Source organism: Parambassis ranga, unplaced genomic scaffold, assembly GCF_900634625.1.
Source record: "Parambassis ranga unplaced genomic scaffold, fParRan2.1 scaffold_27_arrow_ctg1, whole genome shotgun sequence".
NCBI lineage: Eukaryota > Metazoa > Chordata > Actinopteri > Ambassidae > Parambassis > Parambassis ranga.
Window position 1 is genome coordinate 813,027 of NW_021144800.1, and position 16,540 is coordinate 829,566.

Here is a 16,540-nt window from a genome sequence, read left to right on the forward strand (position 1 = left end):
AGACGCCTTGCTTCAATCTTCTCTACGTATGATGACCTGGGTGACTGAGAATCTTCATTGACACAAGGTAGGACTGTATTAAGGACTGGAAGGAAATTAGGCACAATTTTAAAAATTGCCTGACTGGGAATCGAACCCGGGGCACGGTGGTGAAAGCGCCGAATCCTAACCACTAGACAACCAGGGATACTGAGTTGGTTTCAGCAGTTGTTCCACAGACTTCTGATGATGTGATATATGACCTACTTTTGGTATGTCAGGACACATCACGGAGAGGAGCTGGAGGATCTGAGGGGCCTTTGTGCTTCATGGTCTAAAAACAGTTCTGAGAGGCAAGTCTGGGTCAAACAGGTTCAGACACACAGCAATGCCTGACCTAACTGTGCTGAACATACCTGCACACACAAACAAATCATGTGAAGAGCGCAGGGCCTGTCTACAATCAGACACAGGTGCAGCACGTTAGGGCAGGGCAGCTAATCAGCGGGGGACAAGCACACAGAGGTGGGAGAGCAGAGAGGAAGCAGCAAAACACACGGGACCAGGAGTGGATCCGTTGTTGGACCATGCTGATTTTTGAACGAGTGAATATGACAGGAATTGGAATGCTGGCGTTCTAGTCTGCTGCAAGTCCATGCAGAGCTTTATAAAGAATAACAGTCATTACTGTGGAACAGAATTCAGCTCCCCCTGAATGGAAGGCAACATTTCTGGAATGAAAGTCAGCATAACAGAATGAAACGCAGGTTTTCAGATTGAAAGCCAGCGTTCATCCATGTGCCACTTCTACTTTACATTGATACGAATGACCAGAAAACAAGCTAGCTCCGAACAGTTAATGTCAGCTTGACCATCATCCTGCTCTTAACAATAATCTGAGCAAAGTTCGGAACAGCTGTTTCTTCTTTGACCCATATTTGTCTGTTTGTCTCTGAATATAGTTGTGATGTATCATTGACACAGTGTGAGCTAAACATGACATCAGATATGATGCTTTTAGTTTAGAAGCAGCCGGAAATCATGAGTGTGGCTGCTGCAAGCACTAACCACACTCATGATTTACAGCTTGAAGCAAGCAGAAGCTAATGAGCTGATTTTGGAGACTGTACACTCAACAAGACTGAAGCTCATGAACAATCAGTCAATCAATCAAGCTTCAGTTGTACAGCAGCTGTCAGGCAGAGCAGCTGCAGTTCAAGCTGCTGTTTACAGCTTGTTGCAGCCATCACCAGCTCCAGTGCCTCCTGTTCAAAACTGTCCTTTAAAACGATGAAGGAGGGCCTTGATGTGTTTCTTTACACAACTATCAACATGCCTTACCCTGACTTACTACAGTGTTGAGAGTCTCCTTCTTCTCTTTAAATGATTGGAGTCTAGTAAATGTGGCCTAATTGAGAATAGCAATCTGTCAAAATGTGTGCCAAATTAAATTACATTAAATTAAATGACAACTATAGTGTGTTCTAGCACTGTATAACCACAAAACTGCAACTGCAACTTTATTTATAACACACTTTAAAAACAACCTCATTGACCAAAGTGCTACAACATATGAAAGCACAATAGAATAAACTAAAAATAATAAATGAAAGAATAAATTAAAACAAATTTAAAATATGTTAAAATAATTAAAGTACAATAAAACAATAATCACACTGTCATTAACCAAAACTGATTTCATGATGAATTATTTAAAGTCTTGGTTTTCAGTGCTGTGATAGCAGCTACAAATAAAGCAATATGTTTGTTTTGATTGATGAGCCATGTGTCATTTTACAATCCCTTGATGAAGAACACTGGGAGGGCATTATAATTCTAGACACGAACATAACAATGTCTAGTGCAACAGCTTCCACACTTTTACTTCAACCATGTCTCAGTGTGTCATCGTAGGTCCACCTTCATTCTGCAGCAGGGACTCACTAGCTAGCAGGGACACTTACTCTGTAATGATGCCATTACCCATTAGCTGTGTTGTTATGGCAACAGGGCCATAACTTAACAACAACAAAAGCTGGCTAAAATACAGTAATATTGTCACTAAACTGCTTAAATACACTTGTAAGGTACCAAAACGCTAACAGTTCCTCAAGGTGCACATGCAAGAGTTAACAGAAGTGTTAAAGAGTTACTGAGACTTACAGAAAGGTTGGAAGCCACCAACTCTCCATCTTAAAAGTAAACAAATATAATGCATTCAAAAGTCTAATGTTTCCCAGCTGCCACTTTTCACCACTTGTTTACATATCTTATATACACATTCATATTTACATGTTTTTATTTTATCATGAATATATATAGTGTTAGCAGTAGTGCACTTTCAGAGCTAAAGTACATACAAGATAACTGACTATCAAAGATAATCTCACATTGTCCATGCTGGAAGCTTTGTAGCTGTGCTGGGGTTCAGTCTCTGCTGAGCTCTTGTCTGGATAAACAATCCTTGTAGGACGGGTGAGAAGTTTGATTTCTCTCAGAATTGATGGCGCAAATGTGTAGAGATGTATCTCCGTCAGGTGGAGTTCACTTGCATGTTTTAAAATGATTGGCACTATCTAGTCAGTGTGCTGATGACATCATCAAAGCCTCACATTCCTGTGATGTAATGTTGATTTTTGAATGTTTGAATAGTCTGTCATGGGGGGGGAAGAAAGGAAAGAAGGGGGGAAGAAGGGGGAAGAGGGAAAAAGAAGGAAAAAATGAGGAAAAAGAAGGAAGAAGAGGAGAAAAATGAGAAAAAACGTGAGAGAAGGGAAGAGATGATTTTTATTTGGACATAAATGATTTTAAACCTGTTTTTCATTTTTATATTAATTTATGCTTCGACCCCAAGGTTCCCGGTTCGAGTCCCACAAACGCCAAATATTAATGCATTAGATTTGGACTGATTTAAAAAAATGTGTAACTGGACATCACTTTAACACCGATTTTGCCGATTATTAACCTTACGTTACTGATACATTGATATTTTTATGTCTGCATTTGTGGTGTGTGGTGAGATCCATCATCGCCCTCTACACGCCCACACAACAGCATTAAGCAAAGACTTCTCATGTACACAGCACTTAACAGACTCTAATCTCAACACAAAACACACAGAAAACAATACATTACTCACTTTACCAAACTTTATTTATAGTTGTCACAAGCATTTTACAGAGTAATAAATAATACAAAAACAATTATTTATAAAAATAGGTCTGGCACAGTGCTGAGGGTATTTGTCCGAGGGGTCATCTATGCCTCTCTCATATTACTTTTTTTGTTTTATGTTGTCCAGCCACTGCTCTTTTGGGACAGTCTGCTGTTCTGTACTGTCCACACTTCTTACACGTGTTGTGCAGTACTTCACGCTGCAGTGTACGTGTAGGAGCAGCAGTAGTCACAGGGGCAGGAGAAGGACAGGCTGGGGCAGATACTGGGGGCACATTTGCATGGGGCAGAGGGCCAGCTGCCACGACTGGGGAGGTCCAGCACCTGCATCAGTACCATACTGTCCTGCCTCTTCACCCTCTTGTTGTGCCACTGCACCAGAGTAGTGTGGTTAACGTCCACCAGCTGCATACTAGTCTGCTGCATGACAGCCCCATTACACAGAATAAGCTGCCTTATTTTACGGTAATCCTCCAAGATGAGGTCCCATCTGGAAAATGTGCTTGTCCCCCTTTTCTTGGGACTACGGTGGATAGCACAGAGCCTAATGAAGATCATTTCCACTAGACGACAGCAATCTGGCCAGTGAGCCAGTGGTGCAGTAGTGGTGAGCGCTTGTCGCTCTCCACCCCGGGTGTAAAGTCCTGCCTCTTCTTTGGCGACCTAAACCTGCCTGTATTCAGCCTGCTCTGGTGCCTGGCAGCAAACACCACCCTTTGCTTGCCGTAGTCCAGAAGGTTCTGCCACGACGCAACAATGGTGCTGACCTGAGGGAGAGCAGAATGACAACACAGGCACATGAGAAAAGAAAATATAAGCGTGGACATGTGTGACAGGCGCAGAAGCACACACAAACATCTGACCTGCTGACTAGTGAGGGCTAGAGAGGACTGCTTCCTCAGCTCCACCAGATACTCTGCCAAGCTGTCAACTCTGTCTATGCCTGCCACACCAGCATCAACCACAGCCTGGGGGAAAAACAGAGATGAGAAATATAAGAACCCAGAAAGCACAAATCACACAATAATATTTCTTAATAGCAACTAATGTTACTACACATACATGTGCTTTGACATACCCAGATGCTGAGGATACACCAGGCTGTGGCATGGAGGTGGTGGTAGCCTCCTCCTCACAGAGGATGAGGACTGGTGGTCCTCCTAGCCACCAAGCTGGGCTTTAATGCAGCAGAGTGCACCCCACCAAAGGGAGATTTAGTGAACTGGAGAGAAAGGAGCAGGACACTGAGTGGCAGGCTGGTAAAGCAACATTACATGATGTAACAGACACAGCATTTGATGTTATCTGTGTGTATTGAAGCAACTGTCACTCATTAAACTGCATGATGCTATATAATAATGTCCATAGTAAGTAACAGGCTAACACTTTACCTTCTCATAGAGGTCATGCCACCTCTGCTGCCTAGGAGCTGGCCTGCAGCCTCCAGCGGGGCAAACACCTGAGCTGGCAGCCTGCTCATCCACTCATCTTCTCCCATAGCCGTGTGGCTCTTAGGCTTATTGCTCATCTAAAGATACTGGCAACAATAAAAAAACGCTGAGCATGCAATAATGAACAACGCGCTGTGACGCCGCTGCACTAAATAAACAGTTAATATGCGAATAAATACGCGTCCACAGCGATCGTGTAATATAAAGAACACGTGCTCCTGGTTTTCAAATAATGTACGGAAGCGCTGAACTGAATTATGTTTTCTTTATGTCACTATAACGTGATCTTATCACGTTATAACAAGCTAGCGGCTCATCGCGTCCTGTCATGCTATAACGGGATGAGCCGCTGTTTTACAACGTGACAGCGTCTTATCACGTTATAACGATAAGACGCTATTGTAAACCACATGTTTGCAGTATTTACTTACTTTTTAGACGTGTTGAATCCTTCGTCGTAGATGACTGACTGACTGGAAACGGTTGCTATGGACTCGCTACGTCATCCAATGTAGAATGGAAATGCGCGCTGCCATTGGCGCTGTCGAGCGTCGTCGCGCCGCGCGATTGGATGAAATCCAATCTTACATTGGACGGCGGCGTACGCGATAGGCCGAGGAGATTGGAATTGGACAGACTGTCGTGAGCCAGGTAGGCCATTTACCGAGGTTATAATTAAAAACAAAGCGAAAGGAGTGATGCACACCGTTTGTATGTGACAAATTTCACGTGTCATTTGCTGTAATAGTCCAATTGCACATGCATGCATTGAGTGGAATAAATGCAATCTGCTCGCTATTTAGCTAATATGGATTGTATAAAATTTTATCCTTAATAACAATGTTAATGTTAATCTGCATTTTTCTTAACATCCTTTTTTGTATACCTACCTTGTCTGCAATAAAAGGCTCATCAATGGCTACAGACTCTTGATTAACCCCCAAAACGCAAATTAGGTTTGTGTTGTTTTTATCATTTCATTTGAACCTTTCTACAAAAAGTATTTCATGGAATTAAATGGTAAATCTTGAATTCTGAATGAAAGCTTGCCTCATTCAATTGTGATACTCTTAAAGGCAGTCACACCTTTTCAAGAATCCACACATTCTAGAGGTCTAACAATACTGTCTGGGAGACCTATTGTTCAATCCATTGTCATGCTATGAGCCCTTACATGGCTACCTCCCAACATTATCGGCTCGTTATCATCTCCCATTCGACAGACATTTAGGCAAGCAAGCAAAACCCTGAAAACAGGAGCAGCAATTTAAGATTTTTCAAACTGTGCTACAGAAATCTAAAAAAAAACACATTATTTATCCTCAAAAAGATAGAAATTAATTACACAGAGGGAGAAATTTATACCAAAAATGTTTATTTACAAAATAACAATATACACATACATGAAAGTGCACTTTCTCTCTCTTTATTTCTCACTTTCTCTCTGCTCCTCATCCCTGACGCCTCCCTCGCTCTCCACTGAGGAACAAGGAGCAGACCCTGCTCTTTGTTTCTCTTTCCATAGCCTTTGGCTGCTAGGTGCTCCCTCCATTCAGCCAATGGCTCTGTTGCTGTCTCTGCACAGTACCAGTTTCCAAAGTATTGGTGGTGCCCTGGAAGCCGGCAGTCTTTCTGGCAACTTTTGCATACCACCACATCAGTTTTTTTGTGTATTTCCTGTGTTGTACACCTGCCTGTTCCCTCTCCTGCCTCCTTTTCCTGTTCCTCTGTGTTGTATATGGCACATCTTCCACCAGTGGTTGAGATGTGCCAGCTGGCAGGATCAGCTGTTGATGGGACCTGGGACCTGGCAGATGTGGGGGCTGAAACACCACAGGCATATACAGCAGAGATGTGTTGGTGGCAGGATGCTGCAGTGAAGTGGATGCCACACTGGCCTCTGGACGCTGCAGCGAAGTGGATGCCACACTGGCCTCTGGACGCTGCAGCGAAGTAGATGCCACACTGGCCTCTGGACGCTGCAGTGAAGTGGATGCCACACTGGCCTCTGGACGCTGCAGTGAAGTGGATGCCTGGTTGGCCACAGGATGCAGATAGGAGGATGGGGGGCCTGACTCACCAAAACACAGCCGCCTTTTAAGTTTGGCCATGCCTGCTGTATTGGCTGGCAAGGTAAAGATATGTGGGTTATCCCCCACAGCCATGGTTAGGAGAGCTTCTTTTTGAGGTGTGGATGGCTGCTGCACCGCTCCTGCAATTGGAGCTTTTGGAGACTGAATGCCTTGCTGAAGCACCTCGGTCTCCTGAGATCGGCTCCGCTTGTTGTACCTGGAACAACAAAACAACAACAAAAGGGCAGAGTTTTAAAGAAGGGTGTAGGCCAAACAAAACTGACATGGTACACATATTTCATGATTTACTCACCACTGTGCCAGTGTTGCTGTGTTCACCTCAGGCAGCTGGATGGTGGTCTCAGACATCACACAGGCGTTGTTGATAACACACTGGCGTATGTTGCTGTATGCATGAATAATCTGAGTCCATCGGCTCTGGCTGCCTGTGGGACTCTTTTTTCGGCCAGTGATAGTCATGCAGAGGTGGATAAAGATGGCTTCCACCAGCCGGTTGCAGTTTGGCCACTGGGCCGGAGCATGTGACCCGACAAAAGACCTGGAAATTTAAGGCAGTGTAAAACTTAGCAATAATGGGTCACACCTGCTTTAAACAAAACAAGTCAATAAAGAAACAAACACAAAAATTAATTGAACATACCATTTGGTGGACTCCACCCCTGGTGCCACCAAATTTTTTGTGGCCCTAAACCGACCCTTGGTAAGGCTATCCTGATGCCGAGGAGGGTATTTAGTTCTAGCCTTGTCAAAGTCTGACAGCACATGCCAGAGGTCTATGATGTGTCGTGCCTCCTCCTGTGTTAGGGCAAGGCTGTGGTCCTTCAGAGACACAAGGCAGCGTGCCAACTCCTGGACTGCTGCATAGCCGGGGATGTTGTCTGGCCCAACAGAGTCCTAAATGAATGAAATGCATTGACAAACTTCAACAAAATATCTGATTGATTCTTGTAACAGCTTTCTAATATTTCATGTATTTTTTCCACTGATTGTGAATGTATATTGTTAAAATTAATCAAATTCTAAACTTAATAACATTCCTATGTTATTTAACTACATTTTTACATGTTATTTTGAAAAAGTAATGACCAAATGTTGCAGTACACAGACGTCTAATGTGCAATTATAAAGCCTGCAGTGGTGTGAGGTCTTACGTTAGTTGTAGGAGGTTCTGCTCTAGCCAAAATCATTTGCAAAAAGGTGAAAACTTACTGTAGATGCAGACACAGCAGCAGATGCGTCTGTGGCAAGTGGAGAGGCCCCAGTAAGCAAATCTCCTGAGCTAGCAGGAGCAGGAGGAGCAAGAACAGGAGCGGGAGACACGTCTGTGGCAAGTGGAGAGGCCCCAGTAAGCAAATCTCCCGAGCTAGCAGGAGCAGGAGGAACAGGAGCGGGAGACACGTCTGTGGCAAGTGGAGAGGCCCCAGTAAGCGAATCTCCTGAGCTAGCAGGAGCAGGAGGAGCAGGAACAGGAGCTGGAGACACGTCTGTGGTGAGTGGAGAAGCTGTGGCAGTGGGACCTGTGAGTAGAGGATCTTCCGGCAAGGGTACAGTGAAGTCCTCAAACTCCTCTGGCGCCTGCTCAACATAGCCCTCATCATCAGCCACAGTCACAGTGTCTGTCTCCATGGCAGCCAATGTGTGCTTGTAGTCCTCTAGTGCAGTGCCTGTCTGGTCATACAAATATTCCACCCCAATAAGCTCTCCTGAAAATCACACAAACATACACAAACACATCAAATTATATGTCATGTACAAACAGATGCAATAAACTTAATAATACAGATGAGCTTTTTCAGACATTAAGAAACTGTACCAGTATATTTTCTTGGTGGTGTGTAGTTCACCAGCTTCAGTCCCATGACATTCTCTGCAAGCTGGTTGACTGCATGCCGGAGAAGGCCACTGTAAGAATGGGGCTCCACTCTTCCTTCAGCTGCCCTGCCTCTGTCCTCATTCCACCTGGCAAGTCCATCCACCAGATAGGCCTGGAATAAGTTGGCACCGGCCAGAGTTCCTAAAGAGAAAATATATCTCTGTTATTAAATTGTGCTTAATTCTCTACATCAAACTACATTTTAGCTGTGCAAAAGTTGGGAAGAAGTTTCACCTGGGATGAATCTATTCATGTGGAGATGAAAGCTCTCCAGAGATGTTGATCCCCTGGCGCATCTGTATGTTGGCAGTGTGTGCCCCCCCTTCTGCAGGGTCCCTGTCTGCATGTACAGCTGCACGCCAGGGGGGTCCTGGAGGCAACGGAGGTGTTTTTTCTGCACCTTCCAGATCTCCACCATCCGCTCGCTGTTGATGAGGGGCACACCAAGGGTGTTGCACCCCCTGTCCCCATCATAGGCCACCAAGAGCTGGGTGATGAGTGCCTCTATCTCAGTGCTACTCCTGGTGGTCCGTCTGCAGTGCAGCGCCATCTCTGCTCTGGAGATGTGCCGCATGACAGCAGCAGTGGTGGAGGGGTGTAGGTGTCTTGCTGCCAGCTCAGCGCACTTGGCCTCCCTCAGGGCACGCACATCATCCTCATCCCAGATGAAAATACACTGGCTCAGCTGGTTCATGAAGCCAGCATAAAGGGAGTGTGAGTCTGTGGTGCATCCCACGGCAATCCTCCGCATGAAGTGCCACACATCGAGTCGTATCTGCATGCAGCCCCATGGTCTAAACATGCTGTGAAGATGTGTGGACCCACAGCAGTCCCGGTCCACATACAGCACCTCAGGAGGTGGTACTCCTGCATCCTGGAAGCAGCAGATTAGGCCACCAATCATTTTGCCGAGGCCATAGCCCTCACTGGCTGTCAGCACAGACATGATGACCTGGCCATGCTCATTGCCAATGTTGGTGGCCCATGATGCTGTGGAGCGACTTTCACCTGCCAGCTTCTTGACAATTTTCTTAGTGGAGTCCATCTTTAAGACTCTGCCAAAAAGCGAGGTGATGGATGCCTTGATCTCCCCTAACCTGCCAAGCACATCCTGACACTATACCTGCATTAGCCATCGATGTTTTGGCACAGGTATCATTGCTGGCATGTTCCCAATGGCCACTGGAGCAACAAGCCCTGCAGATACGGCTCTAGCAACTCCACTGCAGTCTGTCAGGAACTGGAGCTGCTTCTGCAGCCAGACCTCAACATGCTGCTCTTCCAGCTGTCTCTGGACCTGGCTGTTTCTGTTCCCCAGGCCTCTCTGCCGCATAACGTGCATATCACATCCCAGCTTGGCTGTGAGCAAACAGGGGAACTGCATGCGATGGCCGATGTCTAACTGGTGGATGATGTTGCTCGCCCAGCTTATGACTTTCCGCTTGCACCCCTTACATGAAAGATACTCCGCCACCATGAAATATGTGCCACTGACACCAACAACCTGGCGTACCCTTTGATGCAGTCCAGCTGATGTTAGTTCCTCCTTCCCACAGTCTTTATGAGGGCAGAGTATCTTCATGCGCCACAGCTTCCTTGGCATCCACAAGAACAGTGGGTGGCCAAAGTACTGCTCCATTGGTGGAATGCCAGTGGGAGCAAGTGATGGCTGTGGTGGGTACCACCACATTCTGTCCACCCTGGTGAAGTCCAGCTCGGGTTGTCCAGTTCTGGACCACTTAAACAAAGTTTTTGAAATCCACTGCTGGTCTAGCACTGGCAAGGCTGGTATCCAGCCAGCAGGGAGACAAAGTCTGCTCTCTGTTAAACAGAATACAAGATGTGCAGTGTAAGAATTTTGCTTTGTTTATTTATTTGCTGAATGCTTTCTATTTATTGTTGAATTGGAACTCACGTGTTGCTACTGACTCCTCCACTTGCTCTGCTGCCATGACCAGGTCCCTGTCGTCCACGTCACATGGTGGCTCCGTGGCACATGGCACTGCTGGTGCAGGGACTGGGAGGATGAGCTCTGATGAGCCTCGCGTTGGAATGGCTGGAGAAAACATTAATGAATAAGTAAAAAAAATATATATATACTGTGTACTCAGATATTATTGAGATCACACAACTATAATTACATCATACTTACTAGGCTGAAACCTGGAGGTAGAAAAAGAGACTAGTCTTTTGACAGACATGTCAAGGCTCCTTTGGGTGAGGTTCTTTCCCGCCAGCAAAGCATGCAGTGATGTGACTGGCACACGCACTGTTGAAGGGGCTCGGCTGGTGGGTGGTGTAGCAGAGGCACTGCTGGCGGAGAGTGGGGACTGGCTTACAGTTGTTGCAGTAGAAGCAGGGGGCTGGCTGGTGGACGGCGTGGCAGAAGCACCACCAGGGGTTGGCACTGCAGAGGCTGAGGCAACACTGATGGTAGGAAACAGCTCCATGTAGCGGCGGAAGGCTTCCTTATTGGCCCTGTTGTTAATGGAGTCCTTCACCTCACCCTTCTCACTCTCCCTGATCATTGAGGCCACCAGGTAACCACCATACCCCAGAGCATTTTCCAGCACCCACTTGAATGTCTGCCCCCTAAACATTCCGACCTGCAGCTTATGTAGACCCAGCACACACACCTTGTTGTCTGGGTCGAGGCCTTGTGCAACTGCAGCCTGTCTGGCCGACTCCAGCACCTACTCTGGTGAAAGAGGACGAGACCATGGCTGGGCCCTGCTCTTCACCCGGCCAGCATCATGGGAGTCATTTAGGATTATGGTCCCATCGGGTCTCTTCCTGAAGACAGGGTCCATGTCTGCCAGTAAAAAGTCATAAAAGAACAACAATTAGAGAAGAACAAGAACAAGGAGGCCAAGCATAATGTTTAACTAAGCACCTATCAGACCATTAGCCTAATGTAACATAATAGCTTATTGTTTGTTGTTTAAACAACTGTAAATTATAAGTGTTTATAACAAATATATTATCATAGGCTATTGAAAACAGCGTGATGCTATGACATAGTAATACTATGCCATAGTAATAAAAGCCCATTAAATGTAACGGTTACTAAAGTTAAAAATAGCACTAGGCTTGAACCACGTGACACGACGTGAAGTTATTAGCCGAGCAACTTAGCCGGAGTTGGCTAAGTTGCTCGGCACCCTCGGCTAATAACTTTTAGATACAACTCAGGGATGTAAATGCTATCCAGGTATTTAGATATTTATTATATATTTGAATTTCATACTTTCACTTACTCAATTTATCTTTAATTTCTATTGTCTGTAACAAAAAAGAATTTCCCCTCGGGGATAAACAAAGGAATTCTGATTCTGAATCTGAACTTAACCGGCCGGTAAAGAGCAGCCGCTATGTAGGCTAGGTTATTTATGTTACTACACAAACATAACACTTTACAATCAAATACCAACATTAAAATACAACACAAACACTCAAACAATACAGTCGTACTCGCCGGCAGAAATTAAAATTGCAGACAGTTAGCGGAGTAAATTATCCTGCGGATAGCCGTCCAACAGCGATGTAGCTCGGAAAATGGAATGACGTTGACCATAGCAACAGCGCAGTGACTGGGTCATTCTCCACCTCCAGCAGCGGTCCGAGCTGAGATTGGCCAGCTCGTTGCCACGGATGTAGGCGGGAGCTGGCAAATTGTGGTAGAGGACAGCTCTGTCATTGGTCGATTCATGGTCAATTCGTGGTAGCACTCGGCCTCGTGATTGGCTGTCGGCGGAGGTGGGGCTAGCAAATCGTGGTAGAGGGCGACTCTGTCATTGGTCAATTCGTGGTAAATTCGTGGTAGCACTCGGCCTCGCGATTGGCTGTAGGAGGAGGCGGCTTGCTCGACACACGGGCGGCCGGAGGCGCCATACGGGCTCTACATGTTGTTTCAGAGACTAATTCAGACAGGTTAACTGAAACAGAGAGCATTGATTAAGGGTGAACTTCCTGTGTGTGCAGACAGTGGAGGGGGGTTCAGGTGTTATAAATTGGCATCCCCATGGTCCAGATGAAGAAGCGGTTCCAGTTCCTCATATGCTCACTTCTGCTAGTCCATAGGGGACAGTGGTCCTATACACATAAAGAATACATACTTAATGAATGTATGTGTTTTTATAGAGGACTTCTTCATATTGTCTGAACCTGAGGAGGAGGAGGAGGAAGTCCTGTTCATATCAGCTGACAGGACTGATTCTGGTGTAAGCACATGTTGCTTTAATCTACAAAGTGAAATTGTTATTTGTTGCCAGTCATACACTCTCAGACTCTGGATTCCATTACAGGACAATGTGGACCTCATGACAGTGTTGTATGGAAAGCCAGTTCAGTTCATTTCTAGTTGGAAAGCTGCCCTGTGATGACACAAACAGAGCGATGACGCCAACGCTAGCTAACGTGGGTGGGCGTCGACTTTTGTGGAGGTAGTAGTTGGTTGATGAAACTTGGTGAGTTTCAGTGATATTTAGCGAGTTCCTGTGAGTGCCTGTGAGTGTCAGTGAGTACCTTTGCGTGACAGTAAGTGGCACTGAGTGTCAGAGCAGAGTTTCCAGCTTGTTAGTTAGTTAGCTCTTCATAATGCTGAGGCCATTTTTGGTCTCTTCATCTTTCTGATGTCACAGAAGATGAAGAGAATGAAAGAGAGGAACACCCCAGTTTGACTGAGCTGTCCCTCAGTCTGCTGGTCCTGGCTCACCTGCTCCACAGCAGCACCGTCGATGGTCAGAGGGGTGTGCTGACTGTGTGCTCTCCTGTAGTCCACAACCTTTGTCTTCTCCACATTCAGGGAGAGGTTGTGGTCTCTGCACCACTCGACCAGAAGGTGCATCTCATTCCTGTAGTTTGTTTCATCTCCACTGGAGATGAGACCCACCACAGTTGTGTCATCCACAAACTTCACAAAGATGTTGGAGTTGTGTGTTGGCGTGCAGTCATGGGTCAGCAGAGTGAAGATGAGGGGGCTCAGCACACATCCTTGGGGAGCCCCGGTGTTCATTGTGATGGTGCTGGATGTGTTTCTGCCGACCCGCACTGTCTGAGGTCTCCCGGTGAGGAAGTCCAGCAGCCAGTTGCACAGCAAGTAGTTAGCCCCAGCTGGTTCAGTTTGTTGATGAGCTGCTGTGGGATTGTATTCAGACTTAAAATTACGCATAATTATGAGAGTTGGCACTTGAGCGACAGACGGTTGCCATATCACAGCACAAGTTTCTCCCCTAAACTCAGCTAGTGCTACCCCTCTTTGTCCGTATTTTGAGTTTTGGCGGACTCTGTCCATAGTTTTTACTGTTGAACTTAAAACACAACACGACGAGGATGGGATTCGAACCCACGCGTGCAGAGCACAATGGATTAGCAGTCCATCGCCTTAACCACTCGGCCACCTCGTCTGTTAGATCACTATGTCTTCACAGCTTCGAGCGAACACACGCTGCAAAACTTGAACAAGGTCATAGAAGCGCTGACTGTCATGAACTTTCCTCCTCAGTCTTTGAAGGAGAACTTGTTTCTGTCGCAACTTTTGCCTTAAACATAAGCATCTTGTTTGAAGACAAACTTTGACAAACATTGAATGTCTCTCAGAAAGGGCAGGCTGACATGCTCAAACTGGTTGAACACAGCCGAGCATTTGACAGAGATGGAAGGATCATAAGAAGGGAGAGTAATTAGGGCCCTAGTGTATGGAGCCAAATTGGGGTCATAAGTTTTGTTCACCTGAAAAAATAAATTTCATTCAAACACTAAAACTTGAAACTGAAAATTTATGTTTTGATGTTGATTTTTTTCTGTTCAAAATTTTTTTTTGAATCAACTTTGAAATTCTTTTGAATAAATAGTTTATTTTCAGGTTTCATTTCAATAATTATTTTCATATTTACCATTTTATTTTTTTCAGTTTCAGATTTTTTGTTTTCAGATTCAAATCTTAATTTTTTACAGTTTCACATCTTGTTTCTTCAGGTTTAGATCTTTTTTCAGCTTCAGATTTACTTTTCAGGTTCAAATCTTTTTTCCACTTTCGCCTCTGCTTTTTTCACCTTTGAGGTTTTGACCCCGATTTTGCTTGGGGGGGGGGGGGGGGGGACACATGGGTGTGGCCTGCTGAGTGACAGCATGACAATGAAGGCTAAGGGCTTTGCTCAGCCACGGTGCATTCAGGGAACATTGGACATGTCTAAGAGTTACCTCAACACGCGCTATCTTTCATATTGATGTGACCTGCTGCAAAACATTGACACCAGTCAAAGTATAAGATGCTTCAAAGCAGACCTGGTAACAATCACTATATTGAGTCAACACATTATGGAATAATCTACAGTTTACAGTTGACAAATCTGTCAGTGGTCGCGTGCCCGCAGTACTCATGGCGCATCATGGCCTCCGCTCCACCAGGGCAGCACACTGCACACTCTGCTGGACCTGGACCTGGACCTGGACCTGGGCCTGGGCCTGGACCTGGACCTGCCAGCTGTGTGTCCATGAAGAGTGATCGGTCAAAGGATCAGCCCCCTCTTTTCAAAGCTGTTGATCCATCTGAGGGTCAAAGGTCAGAGTTAATGTCACAGCTGCAGTTTGTTTCCATCATTATTAAACATTTAAAGTGTAACATGATGTTCAGCATCATTTTTCCAGAAGAAGCTCAGAGTCAGTGTTTGTGATTCTATCAGGATCCAGGATGTGAGAGCAGACTCTGCTGGACCTGGACCCAGCTGTGTGTCCATGAAAAGTGATCGGTCGATGGTTGAGCCCATTGATTTCAAAGCTGATCAGCCATCTGATGATCAAAGGTAAGAATCACTCTGGAAGTGTCTCCATGCTGTGATGAGCTCTGCTGGACTCTTGGGGTTGTATGTGTCTGTTTGCTCTGCAGGTGGTTGATGGTTTGGAGCATCTGTAGCACAGAGTAATGCATATTTACAGTGCTGCTTCAAAGTGTATGAATCATTTAAAATCTTCTATATGTCTGCATAAACATGACTTAAACATCTGCCTCACTGTACTAGAAAGGCAGCCCACTGAAACAAAGTATGGAAAGACATTTCAGTAATAAAACATTTAAATAAATGATAGATTCATACACTGTATGTAAATATTATTGTGCTGCCCCCTATAGTCAGCCAAAATCCTATGTTTGAGTTGAGATTGTCCTACGAGGCTTCCGTAGTAGCATAATGGTTCCAGAGCCAAGTGGAAAGTTTCTGCTGTGTTTTTTCATCCTGCTACATGTTTTTTAGTCGTCTGAGAATATCTGTCTGTAAGTATTATGTTTCATAAGCCCTTACCTTACGTCATGCGCTCATAGGAGGCACTTTAAGTTATTTAAGTTTAAGAAAACGGGTTAAAAGTGTGACGCTAATAGCGCTAGCGACCTTATGGGGTTTTCAATGCAAATTAGCATTGTGCTAATCGCTAGCGGTTTATGCATTTTTCTGTTGTCTAGCTCAGCTATGTTTTGTCGGCCTGCAGAATTCAGCATTGATCGTGTTTCGGGTCATATTTATGCAGAAATATAGAAAGTTTGACCAACTTCCCAAAACGACTGTAGCTGTCAGCCTATATGTAGCTAGGAGCTAGTCTCCTCCTCCTCAGATTCCCAGGGTCCTGGTTTGGATTTTTGCACGTACCTCACACTGCTGATTATTCTGACTTGAACACAGCCTGTGCAGAACTTTAAGGTGGCTTCTGTTCTTCGGTGTTTTTGGTTGAATTTGGTCAAATTGTGATCAAATAAATTGTGTGATAACAGTTTTTCAGTCTCTTGTAGTGGCCATCATGGACACTGATCCAGCTCTGTGTCCATGAAAAGTGAACATTTCAAAAATGTTGATACCACTTTAAGTCCTGTTTCTGTAACTTAGCAGAGTTCTTCAATGATCATGTGGGTCTGCTTGGCTCTGTAAAAGACCCATAAGCAGGTCTGTGTTTGTAGATGTATAATAGAAAGTATCAGTATG

At 45.2% G+C, this 16,540-nt stretch overlaps 3 long non-coding RNA genes and 1 other non-coding gene across 4 annotated transcripts; 2 read left to right on the top strand and 2 right to left on the bottom strand.

Moving 5' to 3' along the window:
* Positions 1–34: 34 nt before the first annotated feature.
* On the top strand, positions 35–15,311 carry LOC114430734 (uncharacterized). Its single transcript, XR_003670008.1, has 3 exons — positions 35–67; positions 14,979–15,132; positions 15,254–15,311. It is a non-coding gene; the product is annotated as an uncharacterized LOC114430734 (long non-coding RNA).
* Positions 268–11,628, top strand: LOC114430736 (uncharacterized). Its single transcript, XR_003670011.1, has 3 exons — positions 268–336; positions 5,043–5,044; positions 11,617–11,628. It is a non-coding gene; the product is annotated as an uncharacterized LOC114430736 (long non-coding RNA).
* LOC114430735 (uncharacterized) lies at positions 4,110–4,592 on the bottom strand. Its single transcript, XR_003670009.1, has 3 exons — positions 4,545–4,592; positions 4,232–4,409; positions 4,110–4,121 (listed from the first exon to the last, which is right to left on the bottom strand). It is a non-coding gene; the product is annotated as an uncharacterized LOC114430735 (long non-coding RNA).
* Positions 13,894–13,975, bottom strand: trnas-gcu (transfer RNA serine (anticodon GCU)). Its single transcript has one exon. It is a non-coding gene; the product is annotated as a tRNA-Ser (tRNA).
* Positions 15,312–16,540: the final 1,229 nt, after the last annotated feature.